The sequence below is a fragment of the Neovison vison genome, chromosome 7 (assembly GCF_020171115.1).
Source record: "Neovison vison isolate M4711 chromosome 7, ASM_NN_V1, whole genome shotgun sequence".
NCBI classification, from domain to species: domain Eukaryota; kingdom Metazoa; phylum Chordata; class Mammalia; order Carnivora; family Mustelidae; genus Neogale; species Neogale vison.
In genome coordinates, this window is record NC_058097.1 from 3,646,845 (window position 1) to 3,667,040 (window position 20,196).

The following is a 20,196-nucleotide window of genomic DNA, read 5'->3' on the forward strand; positions in this document are numbered from 1 at the left end:
CAATGAGAAAAAAAGAAACAAACAAATGCAACCAAAAATGTCTTCTTAGAGATCATTAAACTTAACCCTCAAGCAAAATCAACGAAGAAAGAGAGAAGACACAAATCGTGAATATCGAGAATAAATGAGGGGGATATCACTAGAAAACACTACAGACATTAAAAGGATGACAAGAGGGGTTCTTGGGTGGTTCAACTAGTTAAACATTTGACTTCAGACTTTGGCTCAGGTCATGGTCTCAGGGTTGTGAGATCAAGCCCCACGTGGAAACTACTTGAGATTCTCTCTCTTCCTCTTTCTCACTACCCTTCTCATTTCTATCTTTTTGTCTCTGTCTCCCTCTCTAAGAATGAATGAATGAGTGAACGAATGAATGAGTGAATGAGTGAATGAATGAATGAACGAACAAATGGATGACAAGGGCACACATAAAGTCAGAAAGCTAGATAAGATGGTTAATTTCAATTCCTTAAAAATCACAAGCTATGTAAACTCACCCAAGATGAAATGGATAACGTATATAGTCCGTTAATTATTAAAGAATTTGATAGCTTTGAACCTTCCAAAACAGAAATCTCCACGTCCAAATGCTTTTACTGGCAAATTCTACAAAGCACTTATTTTTTTTTAAGATTTTATTTATGTATTTATTTGGCAGAGATGTAAAGTAGGCAGAGAGGCAGGCAGAGAGAGAAGGGGAAGCAGGCTCCCTGCTGAGCAGAGAGTCTGATACGGGGCTCGATCCCAGGACCCTGAGATCATGACCTGAGCTGAAGGCAGAGGCTTTAACCCACTGAGCTACCCTGGTGCCCCTCTACAAAGCATTTAAATAAACACTCCAATTCTACACAACCTCTCTTTGAAAATGCAAGAAAAGGTAAGATTTTCCAATTCATTTTATGACGTCAGTATTACTCTACCCAATCAAAGACAGTACAGTATACAAAAACGACAAGCCAGCATCCCTCATGGACACAGCTGTAGACATGTTAAAATACCAGCAAATCAACTCCAGCAACACATGAAAAGAATAACACATTATGAGCCAGTAGGGTTTATCCCAGGACTATGATGCAAAAATCAAACAATGTGATCCGGTGCATGGACAGTCTGAACAAGAATGAGCACAGGGTCATACTGAGTGATCCAACAACAAAAGAGATTTGACAAAATTCAATCCCTATTCATGAAAAAAGTTCTCAGCAAACAGGCGTAGTAGGGAACTCCCCTGACTTGATAAAGAGCATCTGCAAAAACTCCATCTGACATACACAATGGTGAAAGACTGAACGCTTTCCCTAACGCTGAAGCAAGGCAAAGCAGCCCTCACCACTCCTATTAACACAGCACAGCATGAGCCTTACCTAGTGCAAGGAGGTCAGGGAAAGAGATCAAAAGGCACTGAAGAAAACACTGGGAGGAAGAAAATAATCCTGTCTGTTCACAGATGACGTACTGTCCAAGCAGAAAACTCAAAGGAACATATCTTTTAAGTATTTGTTCATTTAAGTAATCTCTACCCCCAACATGGGGCTTGAACTCACAACACCAAAGTGAAGAGGCTCAGTGGGTTAAGCCTCTGCCTCCGGCTCAGGTCGTGATCTCAGGGTCCTGGGATCAGGCTCTCTGCTCAGCGGGGAGCCTGCTTCCCCCCTTCTTTCTGCTTGCCCCCTCTGCCTACTTGTGATCTCTCTCTCTGTGTCAAATAAATTAATAAAAATCTTAAAAAAAAAAAAAAAAAGAGTTGCATGCTTCTCTAACTGAGCCTGCCAGAGGCCCCCTAAGGAAATTTTTTCTAAAAAATCCCTAGAGGGGCGCCTGGGTGGCTCAGTGGGTTAAAGCCTCTGCTTTCGGCTCAGGTCATGATTCCAGAATCCTGGGATCGGGCCCCGCATCGGGCTCTCTGCTCGGCAGGGAGCCTGCTTCCTCCTCTCTCTCTGCCTACTTGTGGTCTCTGTCAAATAAATAAATAAAAATATTTTTAAAAAAATAATAAAAAAAATAAAAAATCCCTAGAACAGATAACTTTTGCAAGTTTGCAAGATGCAAAGTCAACACAAAATTCAACCATATTTCTACTTATAATGAACATTTGGAAACTGAATTAAAAAGAAAATAGCATTTACAATAACTTGAAAAAAGTAAATACTTAAGCACAAATCTAACAAAACATGTACACTATTTGTATGCTGAAGACTCCCAAACACTGATGAAAGAAACCAGGGTGCCTGGTGGCTCGGATGGTTAAGCACCTGCCTTCAGCTAAGTCATGATCCCAGGATCCCAGGATCCCAGGATCGAGTCCCGCATTGTGGTCCCTGCTCAGCAGGGAGTCTGCTTCTCCCTCTCCCTCTTCTGCTCCTCCTGCTTATGCTCTCTCATTCTGTCAAATAAATACATAAAATCTTAAAAAAAAAAAAAGAAAGAAGCCAAAATAGACCTAATAAGGGAGATGGAGACTGTGCCTGAGGACTGGAAGACCGAACACAGTAAAGATAGGGAGTTTCCCCAAATTGGTATTTCCTAAATTTCACACAGTTCCTATCCCAGAAGGACTTTTTATAGATATAGAACAAGCTTGTTCTAAAATTTATATGGATAGACAAAGGAACTAGAACAGCTAAGACAACTCAAAGAGAAGAACAGAGTTGGAAGAATCACACTTTCTGATTTTAAGGCTTACTGTGATAGCTGCGGTAGTCAAGACAGTGTGATGTTGGTGGGTGACAAGCACACAGACCAGTGAAACAGGACGGCATCGAGAAATAGCCCACACAAGTACAGCCAGCTAATTTTTGATGAAGATTCGAAAGCAACTCAATAGAGCAAGGAGAGTCATTTTATTTCAATTTTTTTAAGCGACAGTAAGGTTTATTGAATGATAGAGTACAAAGCTCCCAAAGACGGAGGGGGCCCAAGAGGGCTGCACAAGGACAGTCATTTTAACAAGTGGTATCCATATAAACGGACGCCCATGGGCAAACAGAGATAGAAAGAAAGATGTGGGGGGAGAGAATAGAGAGATGGATAGAGAGACAGAGAGAGAGAGACAAAGAGAGAAAGACTAGGGCACCGGGCTTGCTCAGTCCCTGGAGCACGCGACTTTTGATCTTGGGGTTGGTAGTTCAAGTCCCACCTGGAGTGCAGAGATCACTCAAAAATAAAATCTTTAAAAAAGAGAGAGGTAGAGAGATAGGTAAAAAGAACCTGGACCTAACCCTCACACCTTATTTAGAAATAAGTCAAACGGATCACAGACGAAATGTAAAACATAAAACACAAAACTTTTAGGATAAAACAAGGCGAAGAGTTCTTAGACGTGACACCGAAAGCACTACCCTTAGAAGGAAAATTTGATATACCGGACTTCCTAAAAACTAAAAGATTGTGCTGTGTGAAAAACACTGCTAAAACAATGAAGAAGCAAGTTATAGACCAGGAGAAAATACCCGCTGGTCACACAGCCCGCAATGGACTTGTGTCCAGAACGTGGAAAGAATCTGGAAACACACCAGTAAGCAGCAGCACCGGGGAGGAAGACAGACATCGCACAAAGCCCACGCGGATGGTAAGTCGGGGCGTGGAAAGGGGGCGGCATCATCAGCCACCGCGGAAAGGCAGGTCCAGACCACGACAAGCTACAACTACACATCTGTTAAAATGGCTACAATAAAAAATATTGAGAACTGTGCTGACGGTGATGCTGAGAAAATGGAACTCTTCATATGTTGCTGGTGGGAATGTGAAATGATTTGGCAGGTGTTTTTTTCTTTTTTAATAAACTTCTTCATTTTGAAGAGTTTGAAATTTACAGAAAAGTTGTAGAGTAGAGAATTCCCACATAACTCACAGCAAGCTTCCCCTACTGGGAACATCCTACATTAACGAGCCCTATTTCTCACTACTCATGAACCAGTGTCGATCCAGTCTTAGAAACTAGCATCTGTGCCTCACCCCTATTTCCTTGGCTCTTCCCTAATGCCCCTTCTCCTGTTCCAGGACCCTGAGTTAGTCATTGTGTCTCCTAGGATTCCTCTTGGCTCTGATAGGTTCTCAGACTTTGCTTGGTTTTGATGACCGTAACCATTCTGAGGAGTACGCGTTGGATATTTCATAGAATGTTCCCCAACTGGGATCTGTCTGACCTTTTTTCTCCTGGCTAGACTCGGGGGATGGATTTGGGGGAGGAAGGCTGGAAGGAAAGTACCACTGTCATCACTTCCTGTCAGAGGCATATACCAGAGCACTTCTCAGTGCTGACCTTGATTGTGGCTAAGGGCACCGTTATCAGGCTTCCCCAGAGCAGGATACTCTGTGGTTAATCTCCCCTTCCATCCTCTTTGGAAGGACGTCACTGTGGGCGGCCCCTCCTGAAGGAGTGGGTAGTTTTATTTGGAATTCTGCATAGGAGATTGGGGTCAATTCTTGTAGAGTTATAAATACACCTGTCACACAACCCAGCATGGCCACTCCTGCATACATATTCGAGAGAAACAGAAACTTCGGTTCACACAAAAATCCGTACACAAGTGTTTCTAGCAACTCTGTTCGTAATCATCCAAACCCGACAATCATCCGATGACCATAAACAGGTGAATGAATAAGTACTGAGGGCACCTACACAACAGTCTGTCGCTCGGCAGTAAAATCTGACGACACAGAACACCTTGGGTGACCTCAGACACACTGTGGAGCATGAAGGCTGCCATTCTCCGAAGGTTGCCTATGGTATGATTCCATTTATAAGACACACCCCAAAAGAGGGGGACCAGCAGTTGCCAGGAGTTAGGGATGGGGGTGGGTGTGAACACAGGGGAGAACCCAAGGAGATTTGGGGGCTGATGGAGAAAATGTTTCATTTCCTAATTCAATGCAGCAATGGTTGCATGAATCTCTAGGTTTTATTTTATTTTTAATGAATTTATACATTTTTGAAAACTCATAAAAATGTACTCCAAGAAAAGGTCAATTTTACCACAGGCTAATTAAAAAGTTGTTAAAAAAAAAAAAAAAAAGAGGTGGAAACAGCCAGCCGAGTTCCTAGAACACAGCATAAGTAAGTGGTAATGTAAGTAAATGGTAGTTCCCCCCTCCTTTTGTTTGTTTTTTTTTTTTTAAATAAGAACTTGGGCTCTAGAGACCTAATTCTTCAGCTGCTTGGCTAATGTCCGCCCATGATCCAGCATGTCCTAGATTTCTTGGTTTCTCTGTTCACGTTTCTCCCAGGTCTCTTCGGGAGCTACACACCCTTCCTGACAAGCAGGTTCTAAATGTAGATCCCCGGGGAATGTGGGGCAACCGAGTCGGCCAGCTCCTCTCCACCACCAGCTGACCTCAGAGGATGGTACGGCCACAGAAAGGCTGTTCCTCCTCTGGTGTTCGTGCACCAGCACCCACTCTCTTGGAAAAGGAATTCTCTCTCTGCGGCATGAGGGAAGCAAAGAACCACCGAGGGTCCCACAGACAGAGAGTGCCCAGAAATGATGAAGGCAGGGGAGAAGGGCTTCCGGTGGGTACACTGTCACCATTCTTGCTAGGCAGGGTGGGCACCACATTGCGGGGAAAAGAGGCAGAGGACTGGGTGGTTCTACCATACCAGAGTCCCTAATTTTTCTGTGATTTTTTTCTCATCCTTGTCTACATGGAGGAGAGAGTCCTACATGGAGAAAGTAGCCCGATGAAGTCAGCTTTGTTTTTGAACTAAACAGGGACACCAGCCACCAGAGCAGGCGTGACCGCATGGTGGGAAAAGACACATGGCGAGAAAGATTTAATGAGGGAAACCCACAGGCATGGCTCCTGCCAGATTCTCTACGTGAAGCGCCAACAGCCAAAGACCAGAGTGAAGTCGGAAGCAGCTCCCTGCATCTGAGAAGCTAGAACACGCAGTGTCAAGTGCAATGGACTGGCTGTCCTCCTAAGGGCTAGCCAGCACCTGCCCGTCTCTCCTTTTAGACCCGTCCCTAAGTGGATGTCCCTGGGAGAGGGCCTCACCTGCTGGGACAGCTCTGCACCCGAGAGGGGTACCCAAAGCCCAAGCTGGATATCAGGATCGAGGCTGGTCACGCAGAAGGGCTCCAGAGAGCCTTGAACTGAGTGCTGGTCTCAGAAAAGCTGACAACTGTCCATGCAGCCTGAACAGGCTGGAACACAGACGCCCCTCCCCCGCCCCCCCAGGGCAGAACCTGGTCACAATGACTTAGGATCATTGAATCCTTGAAGCGGAACCCAATTTCAGAACTTCCTCTGTTACATCCTTAATCCAAGGTCACAGGGCATCTGCTTAAGCCTCACATATAAGGACTCTCTCTCCCCAAAAATGGTGCTCACCGACAGCTCTGAAAAGCTGGGACAGGCAGTCCTGTCCTCCTCTCTCCTTCCACTGTCATGCCACAGACATGTCTAGAAGCACATCTCTGACCATTTCCATGACTAGGAATGGAAAATTCCTTTCCTCCTGACCTAGTAATAGTGGAGGGAGAGACGGTCTCCAGAGCTGCTGGTAAAGTTGGGGGGCCTCACCCTTCTGCACCACCATGAAGCAAATGCAGTCAAAGCTCCCCCTTCAGGGCCATGACGGAGGGGTCTGGTTCCTGAGTCACATCTCCAAAGGCTGGTGACCTGCCCTGAGTGAAGCAGGAGACCATCATCGCCCCTTCTGGGGGTGCATGGTCCCAGCGTGCGCTCCGGCATGGGGTCGCCACCTTCCTGCAAACCCACGTGAGGATACAGACTCTTTGGTATGGGCCAGACAAAGGTACTGAGCTGCACAGAACTCACCAAGTGACCTTGAGGAAAGAGACAAGCCTTGTGTAACCAGGGCTTCCTTCCTTCCGAGCCATGGTGGCTTTAAGGAGACAGAGATGGAGACCTCGCACGCCCTTCTAAAGGCACAAAGGTCCACGTAAGGTATTTCAGGAAATTAGATGTTCCCACGACTAGCTCATGGCAGAAGCACCCAAGCAAAGAGAACAGAGAATGGCCTGGGAGCCAGGCAGGGCAGTGACCTGGTCTCTGGAGGCGATGTGGCTATGGGGGCGGGCGTCCAACTCTCTGCTCGGCCACAGCCTGACACAGACCTCTGCCAGTTGTCAGCCTGTCTCTCCACCCAGGGACGTGGGCCTGGGACAGTCATACACCGAGGCTCAGGAGAACCAAGGGAGGATGGCCCCAGTTCCTCTGCCCAGGACTTTGAAAGAGCCAGGACACCTGCTTCCAGCCCCCACCACCCCTGTGGCCTGCTTCACTGGTTTTCTTTCCTGGAGTGATCTGCCCCATTTCCCAGCTGCTGACCCTTTATTGAGCACATATGAATGTCTTCCTCAGATCCCCTCCCAGACTCTTCAGTTTTAACCTAAGAGATCAAGTATGTATTTTTTGGACTCAGAATCCCCCAAAACACGACACGGAGGAAAGAGTCATTTCACCGAGCGCCTCTGGCCAGACCATCCTTGCTAGTTTGTTCCAACGATCAGAAGGACAGAGGGACAGAGAGAGATAGGAGGACAAACAGAGGAGGAGACAAGGAAGGATGCGCACACACACACACACACACACACGGAGACTCCCTATCGGATACAAGGACACGGCATCACAATTCTGTCAAGTGGTCTTAGATGTGACGTGACAGGTCTTTCTATCAAACATTTAAAGAATTTTATACCACCCGTTCTAGAAGCTATAGACAATCACATTTTTCTGAAATTTTCCTTTCAAGTTCGTATTTCAATAATGGATGGCATTTTCAGACATCTCAAAACAGTCGCTGCTCCTTCCTCTCCCGTGCACATGTGGGCTGTCCCGCCCCACCCGGGTGCCGTGGTGTCCCTGGTGTTACGTGCTCCCTGGAAGGTCAGAGCCCCTGTTTCCCACTGCTGCTTTGGTAAATGCGATGGTGTAAGAAAGCCAAGCCGCTCGGAAGTCCTCTTTCCAATAATGCTTACTATTATCTAATACTTTTTAATGCTGAAATGGTAATTACCACCTAACTTCAAGCTCACTACATTCTGGGCCACTGAGCTAATGCTGTATGGATAACCTGATTTAACTCTCCTGTAACCCGTGGGCTAGGTCTATTGGAATTCCCATCTGATGGTTGGGAAAAGCTTTAAGGCTTGAAAAAGTGAAAGAGTCTAAAAATCCCACGATGTTAGAGCTGCATGGGACTTGAAATTTCCAGAAGATGGTGGGAGGCTGGCAGACAGACAAGACAGGGACAGGGGAAGGAAGCTTGGGGGGAAAGCCGTGAGACCCAGGACAGTAAAGTGGTTCACAGACAGCTGTGTCTAGAACCCACGCTTTCTGCCCACAACATCACCCAACGGGTAAAGGAAAACCAGGGAAAACAATCACTCTCCTCCCTGGACTGGTCTGTCGTCTCCTGGCTCAGAACCACGTCCTAAAATATCACCACCCCAGGCCAAAGAACGAGGCTGCTGCTTCTCTTTTCTCCTCGGATGGCCCGCAGCACCCGTGTGGACAGGTGCACAGTGTTATTTTGTAGAATTCAGGTCATTTGTTTGACAAACGTGTATTAAGCCCCTACCAGATAGTGGGGACTGTGGCAGGACCTTGGGATTCAAGGAACAACAGGATATGTGCCTTCCTCCCCCCAACACCATGGAGGGAAGGACAGATACAAGGAAATGATCACAGCGACATCACAAGGGCTCTGATTCCAGGGCACAGATGTCAGTGGGAGCCCAGAAGGAGGAGCGCTCCATTCTGCCTCCGTTCTGCCTGGGGACAGTTTAAAGACTTCGTTCTTCAGGCTGCATCTAGGAGAAGCCCACTGGTCAGGCTCGGGAGGAGACCCCGGACGGGTCTCTCCCGAAGCTGCAGGGAGGACACACCCTGCACACAGTGAACACGGACGCATTCTGGCCTTGCTGGAGGGTCCGGAGGGATGACGAATACGGATCGCCAAGTCTGCCGCGACTTCAGTTTGTATCTGCAAGTACCGCTGACTCTTGGACCACAATTGGGGGGGGGGGTAACCCCCACGCAGTTGAAAATCTGCGTATAATTCCTGACTCCCCCAAAACTTACCTCCTGAGAACCCACTGTTGACCAGAAGCCTTACCGAAGATGTAAACAGACTATCACGTGTTCCATGCTACGTGTTACGTATTTTCTTCTTACAGAATTTAGAAAGTTGTAAGAGGAAACACACTTACAACTCGGTACTATATTATCTGCATATAAGCAACCCGCGCAGCTCAAACCCGTTGAACCTGCTGTTCCAGAGTCAACTGTAGTCCCCAAAACCTGAAAACCGAAACGTGCATGATCATTTTTCTACTCCCAATAAATGGGAGCCGCATGCTTTTCTTTTGGGGGAGCCCATGCGTAGAACAAGAATTAAAATGCACATAATTCTGTGCTCCAATCTTGCTTTGGAGTGTAAATAAGGATTTTTTTTTTTTTTTTTTAACAAGGGTACTTGGCAGATGTTTCCTTGCATGTAACTGAAAAGAAATCCGTTTCAGCTGCGGCTCTGCTCCGAGGGTAACTAAACAGCTTTCAGCGGGTGCTTCCAGCGTATTGATCTGCGGTTCTGAGGACACAGGCTCTTCCAGATGTCTTCCCTGCAGAATTCTAACTCCCAATTTAAAAGGGAAGCTAATTTTCTTTCCTCTCCAATGCTTTAGCTGAAGGCAGTTTTGTTCGGTCTCCCCTTTTTAGGAAGAGAACGGAGAATCAGAGGCAGGTTTAACCTGAGAGAGAGAAGGGAATGAAAAGATGGGGTCTGCAGAGAACCCATCGTGTTTCCAGAGACCAGTAACCATCCTGACGTTTTCAGAGGCGACTGAGAAACGCCAGGGATGTCGGCACCGCTCTGATCTACAGCAGGGCTGACCTACAGCACCACCACCAGCTTTGGGGCTGGGACATTCTTTGCAGGGAGAGCTGTCCTGTGTGAGCACAGTGAGATGTTCAGCAGCCCCTGTGGCCTCTCCCCACTGATGCCAGAAGCACCCCAACGTGGAGACAATAAAAAATGTCTCGGTGGGGGGGGCATCTGGGTGGCTCAGTGGATTAAAACCTCTGCCTTCGGCTCAGGTCATGATCTCAGGGTCCTGGGATCGAGCCCCGCATCAGGCTCTGCTCTCTGCTCAGCGGGGAGCCTGCTTCCTCCTCTCTCTCTGCCTGCCTCTATGCCTACTTGTGATCTCTGTCTGTCAAATAAATAAAATCTTTATTAAAAAAAAAAAGTCTCTGGGGGGCACCTGGGAGGCTCAGTGGGTTAAAGCCTCTGCCTTCGGCTCGGGTCATGATCTTGGGGTCCTGGGATCGAGCCCCACATCAGGCTCTCTGCTTGGCGGGGAGCCTGCTTCCCCGCCCCCCTCTGCCTGCTTCTCTGCCTACTTGTGATCTCTATCTGTCAAATAAATAAATAAAAATCTTTAAAAGAAAAAATGTCCTGGATGCTTCCCCCAGTCGAATCCTCTGATCTGTATTAACTCGGAGCAGCAAACATGGCCAAAGCACCTCAATCCCGTTAACTGCTTTCTAGTGAAAACCCTTCTCTCTCTCGGGATCACGGCACACAACCCCCCAGACAGATCCAATAAAAGGGGGCCACAAGAGACTGAAGACAATATATGACTCTGTGTGAAACAGTTTACATTTCTGGCCAAAGGAGAGCTTGCGCACTGAAGCCCTCTGATTCCAACAGGCTCCAAATGGCGGTGGCTGTCATAGGTTCGCGCCCTTGTTCAACTCACTGTCCATGGGCAGCGCGCCAGTGTTTCAGGTGAGTAAGACCAACAAAAGCCGAGCCCACAGGGAGCTTATGTTCTTCTAGTCAGAGAACAAGGAGATCAAGGAATCATTACAGCCCATCATTGGGGCTGTAAAGCAGCAACGGGCTTGAGCTGTGCCGTTCAACAGAGAAGCCACCTGCCGCCCATGGCTGGGAAGCCCGTGAGGTGTGGCTCATTTAAGCTGAGCTGTGCTGACCACACCGGATTTCGGACTTAGTCCAAAATGAGAATGTAAATGTCTCAATAATTTTATAACGATTAGCTATGGAAATGAGATTTTGGATACACCAGATTAAATAAAATCTGTGATAAAAATTAATTTTGCCTGTTCTCTTTACTTGTTTAGTGTGGCTGCTAGAAACTTAGTTCAATGCACATAGCTCGCCCCTATTTCCATCAGGCGGTGCTGGGCCAGAGAAACCAGATGGAAGTGGGAAGCTCCTTTGGCCCGAGAGGCCGGGGAGGGTCACTCTGCCATCTGGGGCACCAGCATCCCAGCCCCAGGAAATGGCCAATTCACAGCTTTGCAGTGGGAATGGACCTGGCCCATTAAAGCGATAGTGAGGCAGTGTGGCTGGGGGGGGGGCACGGGGAGGGAGGGAAGGAGCTGAGGATGGCAAGGCTGGGGGCCAGTGGGAGGCAGGGGCCTGGAGGCCAAGCTAAGGGGTTGGGATTTCATCCCAGGAGCCATGGGAGGGCCCTGGAGGGTTTGCACTGGGGGAACATCATGACCTCATTTAGGTTTTACCAAGATGCTACACTCGCGTGGCTGTGTGCAGAGAGGAGACTGGCATTCCAGCAAGGACAGAGGCAGGCCTGCCGGGACGGAGGCATGAACTTTGTGGGACCCCTCAAGCTTTGGGGGCACTCTGGGTCAGCTGGCAGGGTTTCTGGGAAGAGGACAGGAAGGGTGCCTCGTGGCCCAGTCGGTTGAGCAGCACTCTTGGTTTCCACTCAGGTCGAGATCCCCTGGGTTGTGGGCCAAGCCCCGCACTGGCTCTGCGCTCAGGAGGAAGTCTGCTTGCCCCCTCCTCCCTCTGCCCTTCACCCGGCTCTGAGAGAGAGACAGAGAGAGGGCGCCCATGCTCGCCCAGATAAATCCTTAAGAACAGAAAGTAGAGGCGAGGGAATGAGTTCAGAGATGCTACTTATTTCCCACAGGATATTTAAGTCTGGTTAATTCAACTTACATTAAAATTTTGATTATATATAACACCTCTTTGTGCCCCAAGAGCAGGTAAGTGAAGTTTGGTGGTTTTTTTTTTTTAAGAAAGAGAAAGAACGTGAGGAGGAGGGAAGGAGAGAAAGAGAGAGCATCCTAAGCAGGCTCCCTGCTGGGCGCCAAGCCCAATGCGCAGTGGATCCCACAACCCAGAGAGCACAACCTGAGCCGAAACCAAGAGTCAGACGCTCAACCTTTGTTGACTGGTTTCCTACTTCCTTGTACCACTGCACCAAGTTTCAAACTGGGGATTTTTAGGTTTGTCATTTGTTTTGGTCTCACTTAATGCATTGACTCCATTCTTCCTACTCTACTACTAACGCAGAACTTGCTTTTCTTCTCTCATGAGGCTTTCACTCCTTTTAATTGGGCCCTATTTTTGCATCTCAGCCTCCTGGGATCCCCCCCCCCCCCCCCCCCCCGCCCAAGTCCCCTAACTCAGGAGTGTCGGCAAACAGCGGTCCTCTGAGCTCATCTGCTCTGGTATTTTCCATTTGCTGTTTGCTCCGCTGTTGCTACCGTCTCCTTCTCCCCTAGCTCACTGGTCACTTTTGCCACTGGTGAGTCATTTGCTCTGAGTCATGCCTGGCTGTGAGGCAAAGCCCAGGAAAATGCCTCAGAACACACACCTGGCTTAGGAAAGGACGTCACTGAGGAATATGGTGCTTTCCTAAGTGGATTCAGTAATTAACTAAAAAACAAAATCCCCTTGTCTCTCCTGTTTTCTCCCCCTCCAAACTACCACGTCCCTCAGCATCTGCTGGAGATGATTCCTGCGGTGACAAATCTCAGTCATGCATCTTGGATTGTGACAGGCCAAAGGACGTTTCTGGAACGAGCCCAGAAAACCCCTGAGGACGAAAGCAGGCTCTTCTCCCGTAACGTTCTTGCTCTACGGAACGGAACACCACCAACCTCACACACAGGCCACACGAGGGTTGCGTGTCGAGAGCTACGACACTGGTGTCTCACACGGGGACCACTACACGGAACGTGAAACAGGGAGAAACGAGAACCGCCCCGGACCAGAGCCGGACCCGGATCAGACCGTGGGACAGGAAGACGAGCTGCGTGTGGACAGCGGGCCAATTCCTCGCCTGTGAAGCGGGGATGGCACCAGCAGCTCCCCCGGAGTGTCCCTGGGGGGCTTAGCGTGACGACCCCCGAGCGCGCTCTGCACACTGCTGGGCCCGGCAGAGCGAGGCGGATCAGCACGACCTGTCCCAGCAACGCCCCCCGCCCCCCCAGGAGCACAACTGCCCCTCCCGCCTTTCTCCCCCAGAAGGCTCTGCGCTTGCCTCCCATTGTGGCTAACCCTGCCGTTACAGGAACTGGGACCCCGAGAACCACCCCAGGAATACGAGCACGTTCCCCACCCTCCGGCCTCAGAGCCGCACATTTCACATCACAGGCTCCTTGCTTCTGAGCACCTTCCCTCCAAATACCGGACTCCTGGCAGACTAATGTCACCAGCGCCCAACACGTGGGGACGCATCGGCCCGTCAGGTCCCCACAGAAGGGGTTCCGAAAATACAGCAGGAAGGAAGAATGGAAAGCAGGGATGTAAGCACCGCCCTTGGGGTGGGGGGAGTGAGGGGGTGGCACTCAGAGACATTAGAAGGGACGGCAGATCTGGAAGGAGACAAAGAAAAACCGGGTGTGATGGGTGCCCCTGGGGAAGGGACCGGGAAGCTGGAGGGCAGAGGCGGGAACTGCTCTTCATCAGGCATGTTTTTCTTATCATCCGAATTCTGTACCATCTGCAGGTATTACCTTGTCCAAAACCTCTCTACGTTAAATAAAGAAGGGATCCTCTAACTCCCTTAATAAGGCGAGACAAGAGCCAGAAATGACAAGGTCTCAAAGGCAAAGGTGCAAGTCCTTTTGGACTTTTCGCTGGCAGTCTGCCCTGTTCTCATGCCCTCCTCCGGCCCCAGCCCCCCAAATACAAAGAGTTTCCCCCATGAATTCCTGGAGGGCTCATTCTCGGAACGCCAGCAATACTTTTCCCGGGTCATAACCCGAGACACTGAAACCCAGAACTCATAAAACCTTATGGAAAAGCCCTTCTGAATCACTGGGAAAGCCCAACAAGGGGAGACGCAACTTCTCCGAATGGTCTAGCACCCAGCAGATCTGGCCTCCTGAGGCCCACAGCTGGGCATGTCAGGCTCAGCTGCAACGTTTACTTCACTGTGGGACGTCAAGGAGCGAGGCCTCCACTACAAAGACAAGAGAAAGCAAACCGCCAAGGAAGGAAATCATCCCTCCAGGGCTCATACACAGCCATCAGACAAACCCTGCAGCCTAACCTGGGCTTGCACCACGAGAAAGACCCGTCTGCTCGCAGGCGGGAGGCCACGGCTCTTGCTATCCCATGTAGGAGACTCATTTTGTCCTCTTGACCTTGGGCAAGACACTCGATTGCTTGGACCCTTGGCCTCCTCACTCTGACACATGCAGATCACCACTGACCTTGCAAGTTGTCAAGAGCGCAAGGCTTCATGTAAAAATACCCAAATCCACGTCATCATCCCTAAAGAGAACCCAGCACCTCCTGCCAGTCTTGTCCTTTAAAATGTTACTGGGTCTTGAAGTTAGAAGCTGTTACGCATTGAACTGTGTCCCCTAAAAAGATATGTGGAAGTCCTAACCCCCAGAATCTGTGACGGTGACCTTATTTGGAAACAGGGTCTTTGCAGATGTAATTAGTTACTTTAAGATAAAGTCATGATGGAATATGACCAACTCGATGGCGTCCTTATATGAATTAAAGAAACACACACACGCATGCACACACAGGGAGAGGAAGGCCATGTGACCACAGCGGTACAGACCGGAGAGATGCGGGCTACAAGCCAAGGAATACGAGGATTGCTGGAAAACCAGCAGAGGCAGGGAGAGAGGCAGGAACCAATCCTCCGTCTGGATCCCCAAGAAGGAAACAACCCTGCTGGCACCTTGACTTTGGACTCCTGGTCTCTAAAACTGTGGGAGGAAAACAGATGTTGTCTTAAGCCACCTGGTTGTGCTACTTTGTTACAGAAGCCTCAGGAAAGTAGTACAGTAAGTTATCCAGTTTTCCTCTCTATCTAGTTGCTTGAACTGTCTTTTCTAATGACTGGCTAGTCAGCCATTTTACATCTATGTCTATGTCTGACTGTCCCCAGTACAGGAAAACTAACTCAGTATCGACTAAGGCAGCAATCCCTCCCATCTTTGAAAAAGTCCGTCATTTAAATCATTCATTCAACAAATATTTAATGAGCATGTACTATATGCCAGGCACTCTCTGGGGCACTGCTGATACACTGGTAAATGGGCAGCAGACAATAAAAGCTTTCTCAAAGAAGACCATTTCTGATATTGTTATGAGGGAAATTAAACACTCTAATATAATAAAGTACATGGGGTAGGGACCTGGAGGAAACTGTTTTAGTTGTCAGGGAAGGTCTAAGGATGTGATATTAGAGCAGTCCCTTGAATGATAGGGAGCCAGCCAATGGAAATTCTGGTGAAAAGAGCCGCCAGTGCAAAGGCCCTAAGGCACAGTGAACCGGATGTGCTCAAGGCACAAGAAGATGATGGGATTTTGTGAGTAAGAGAGAGGTGACTTGTGAAGCTGGAGAAACAAGAAACGTCAGCTAGCACTCACCTGGCACCTGAAGTACAACACAATGAGAAGTGAACTCAATCCCCAGAGTACTGGGAAACCACCAGGGAGAGGTATGCTTCCACCCACAGTTTTTATAAGATTACTCTGGCATGATACAGTTCTTAAAACTAAAACCTTCCTGGGGTGCCTGGGTGGCTCAGTAGGTAAAGCATCTGCTTTTGTCTTGGGTCATGACCCTAGGGTCCTGGGACAGAGCCCTAGTCAGGCTCCCTGCTCAGCAGGGAGTCTGCCTCTCCCTCCACCCCTCCCCCTGCTTTTGCACTGACTTGCTCTCTCTCTCTCTCTCAAATGAATAAGTAAAATCTTAAAAAAAAAAAAGAAAGAAAGAAAGAAAGAAAACTAAACTAAAAAAATCTTCCTAACTATAACTTGCGTCCTTTGGTTCTTGGGCCACTACAGAACAAGTTTATTAATGACAGCCCTGAACCCTGTGACCATGCCCCCCTACCCAGATTCTCACACTTACCAGCTCTAATTCACTCACCACCACAGCAATTTCCAATGGCTATTCTTGATTTTTTCCCCCTATCTCCTTTTTAAATGTGATGTCCAGAAAAGAACACAATACTCTAAGCACGGAGTCATAGATTGGAACTGTTATCTTTCTCATTAGGGACTGTACATCTATTGTTGTGCCCTAAGATTGTCTTGGCTTTTTTTTTTTTTTTTAATTTGTCAGAGAGAGAGAGAGCACAAGCAAGCAGAGTGGTAGGCAGAGGCAGAGAGAGAAGCAGGCTCCCCGTGGAGCAAGGAGCCCAATGCGGGACTCGATCTCTGGACCCTGGGATCATGACCTGAGCTGAAGGCAGCCGCTTAACTGACTGAGCCCCCCAGACCTCCCTGTATTGGTGTTTAATTCTGTTTTCTACCATTGCCCACTGAGGCATCTCTCGGATAACCTCCCTCTGAAGTCCTTTTCCAGATCTAGATGCCCAGAGCTAGAAAGTGGGATTAAAGCATGTTCTTCTCTAACAAGAACAGCTGTGCCCTGTTTTCTATTTAAAAAAAAAAAGGTGTCACCATAACCCAAACAATGCCACGTATCGAATACTGTATCCGATAAATAAAACGACTGGGTCTGCTCCCCTCGTTTCACAACCAACCACGCTCTTCTTCCGGGTGGAGGACAAGGAAAACTCTCAGGGACATGTCCCTAGAATTGCTTTGTTCTCTTGCATCACCATCACCGCTGAAGACACCTAGACTATTTGGAAACACAGAGCAGTTGGGCAAGAGGCTCCTTGCAAGCCACTTCCTACTAGATTTCTCAAAGATGCATAAACAAATCTGAGTAGATGCAGACGCTCTGGGGCTGTGGTGGGGGACCCGACGGTGCAGGAGCACGGGGGAGCTGAGCTGACTGAGTGAAGAGGCCAGTGATGGCAGAGAGCCATGTTCTGCCCTTGGATGCTGGGGAAGACCCCACGTCCTCGGAGGCACCGTAAACTGTCCTGTCCTTCCCCCACCCACTCCACAGGCTGATGGCACACTGCTGCTTCTGGTTAACCCCAGAAGGTGAGGCTTATCGTTTTGCTTTGCCGCTAGGACCTAAGTGACTCTGGGCACTCACTTGGCCTCTGTTCTCTCATCAGTGACATGTGACTGGTAACACCAACTATCACTCCCAAGTTTATGGTGAAGCTCAATTGAGATTTTGTGCACGACCCCTTCGTAAAGTACTCTGTCATGTACAAGTGAGGGGTTGTTAAGAGCGACAGGATTTTACTCCTCCCTTTGTGTATTTTTCCTGCTGCTGGTTGAATTTTCATGACTTAAAAAAAAAAATCTTCTCAGGTTGCTTTTGATGTTTCTTTTAACCTAATTATTTTCTTTTTTTGAGGGAGGAAGCAGTGGGGGAGGGCATATAGTGTGACTCATTCCATTCTAAACCTTTCTTGGGATTGTCCTAAAAGATGTCATCTCTGGGGGTCACCATAAGGCAATTCACCTCTGAAGAACCAAAGTTAATTGTCATACAAAGAGAATCACTATTGTCCATTCTCTGGAGTTCTGTAGCAAATTATTTAAGGTTTGTGATTCATTCACATCACCCAGTAGTAGCTTTTTACTGCCTTTAGTTGTTACATTTTCAAATAATGGAAACCATCTTCAGGCTGACACATGCCATAGGAGAGACACATGCTACAAAAAAACCTCAAAATCCAAAAACAACCATGGGAATGCATCCCAAGACCATACAAGAGGCTAGAGATAATCTGTAATCACTGAAAGTGCCTATGTGTGAGTCCCCAGTCATTTCATTTCTTTTATAGAAAAAGAAAATCTCATGAGTCAACTTTTTCATTGTGAGCAGGTCTCAAAAGCCTTTCGCCCAAGCTTCAAATGCATAAGCAGTCCTATTTCTGAACAAATGGACATAAAAACAAGTGACAGGGTGCCTAGGTGGCTCAGTCATTAAGGGTCTGCTGTCTGATCGGGTCATGATCTCAGGGTAGGGGGACTGAGCCCTGGATCCAGCCTCCTAGGGAAGCTGGCTTCTCCTACACCCCCTGCTATGTTCCCTCCCTCTCTATGTCTCTCTGTCAAATATAAATAAAATCTTTTAAAAAAAAAACAAACAAACAACAAGAAACAAAAAACGAGTGACAGTGGAAGGGAGAGGCTCTGAACAAAGAGAAAACAAACTTCCAAACGGGAAGGTGTAAAAGACCAAGGAGAGCGTTCATGTGTAACTAATCAAAATCATCCTTTTTCTCTTTCCTTAATTCCCTGTTCTGTATCTTGGCTGCCCTGGTTTGGTTCCGGGAGGGGGTCCCTCTCCTGAAACGACTCTGAAACATTAGCATTAGGCGGCAGCGGTCTGGGCGGCAGCCGTCGAAAGCAGCCGGGGCCCTGACAGCTGTCCGCGTGCCTCCACCACTGACTCACCCCAGCGACAACCTCTCCACCAGGCGCCTCACCTGCTAGCTCCGAGCCAAGTTCCTGCTCAGTCTGCAGGTCGGCACCCCCGCCCCACACTCAACCCCAGAGTCAGACGAGCAGGCCAAGGCTAGTGCCCACCGCAAAGTCGTCCTCTGAAATCCGGTCGAGGTACAAGCCAGGGAAGGGCAAGCCGGGTGCCGGCGGGAAGAGGCGCCCAATCCCCGGGACTACGGGTTCAGGCCGCCCCGAGCCAGCTGTTCCGCAGCTGCCAACCCGGCGCCCGCGCTGCCGTGCCCTCTGCAAACCTCGTCTGCTTGCCGGCCCCTCCGGAGGGCGGGGGAGCCCCGGGCAGGCACAGGCAGCGCTGGCGCGGCAGCACCGGGTCCGGAGCCCCCTCTCCCGCACCCCGCACCCCGCCCGCCGCCCAGGAGCAGAGAGGCGGCGAACTTGCGCCCGAACACCCCGCACGACTTGGCTGACGTCCTTCCCATCCTGGCCCCAGGCACCCCCTCCCCAGCTCGCGCTCCCCGGAGTCTGGGGGTTCTTGCTCCCCGACACTGAGGAGCTGACTCCACCCCAAAGCCACTTGACGACACCACCTGCCACCGGGGGTGGGGACCCCCTGTCCATCCCCCCCTCAGCATCCCCAGGTACTGCACCGCCCCCCGCACCGCGGGCTCCCGGTTCCCCTTCCTCCTCCTCACCCCCAGCTCGCGCCGACCCTGCAAAAGCCCCCGAGGCCCTGACCCCCGCGCGCGACCCCGCGTCATCCCGCGGCCCCCTCCCTCCACCCGCGGCCCCTCACCCGCCGGCCCTCGGAGAGCCCCGCGCCGCCCGGACAAGTGACGCGTGTTCCCCCTCTCGGGCGCCGGCGGGAGCCTCTCTCACCGCGGCGGGCACCGGCCGGCGGGTCCGAGCGGGGAGCGAGCGGCTGCCTCCGGGCTCCGCGCTGCGGCCACTGCGCGGGCCTGAGAGCCGGGTCCTTCCGAGGCGCCAGCAGCGCAAGCTGTCAGTCAGGCGGCCGTGCCCGCCCCCCCGGCGCCGACTGCGCAGGCGCGAGGGTGGCCCCGCCCCTCCCCTCGCGGCCGGCCGGAGCGCGGGTCACGTGACGGGGCGGGGCGGCTGCTCCTGGGCTGGGCAGCTGCTCCTGGGCGGGGCAGCTGCTCCTGGGCGGGGCAGCTGCTCCTGGGCGGGGCAGCTGCTCCTGGGCGGGGCAGCTGCTCCTGGGCGGGGCAGCTGCTCCTGGGCGGGGCAGCTGCTCCTGGGCGGGGCAGCTGCTCCTGGGCGGGGCAGTTACGGTCCCGGTACCCGTCCCGGATCTCTCGGTACCTGGGCTGTCCCTGGGCGGGAAATCTGGTCCCGCGGCCCCCGGGAGCGCGCTCGTACGGCTCCGGTGGATCGCTGTTGCGGAAAGTCGTGGAACTAGGGTTCCCCGGGGGCAGATGGGTGGGACGGGTTGTTCTGCGAGCACAGAAAAGAGGGATTTGGGGATTTGGGTCCGGAGGGCTGGGGGAGCCCCGGCCGGGAGCCGCGGAGTGAGACCGGTTCTGGGTGCGTCGGGGCCCCGACTGTCTCCACCTTTAAGACAAGATGACGTTTGCCGTTTCCTGCCCTCCAGTACCAGGGATAGGGTGAAGTCTTGACCTTAA

The 20,196-nt window shown here is 50.3% G+C and overlaps 1 protein-coding gene across 2 annotated transcripts in view; it reads right to left on the reverse strand.

Moving 5' to 3' along the window:
* The window catches only part of KIAA0513 (KIAA0513 ortholog), a 62,031-nt gene extending 42,518 nt beyond the window's left edge, over positions 1-19,513 (reverse strand). Inside the window, exon 1 of one of the 2 annotated variants that reach the window (XM_044255621.1) lies at positions 19,436-19,513. The gene's annotated coding sequence lies outside the window, so the exon portion shown is untranslated. The remainder of the gene's footprint in view (positions 1-19,435) is intronic. The other variant, XM_044255619.1, reaches the window with a different exon arrangement.
* Between the last annotated feature and the right edge of the window lie 683 nt (positions 19,514-20,196).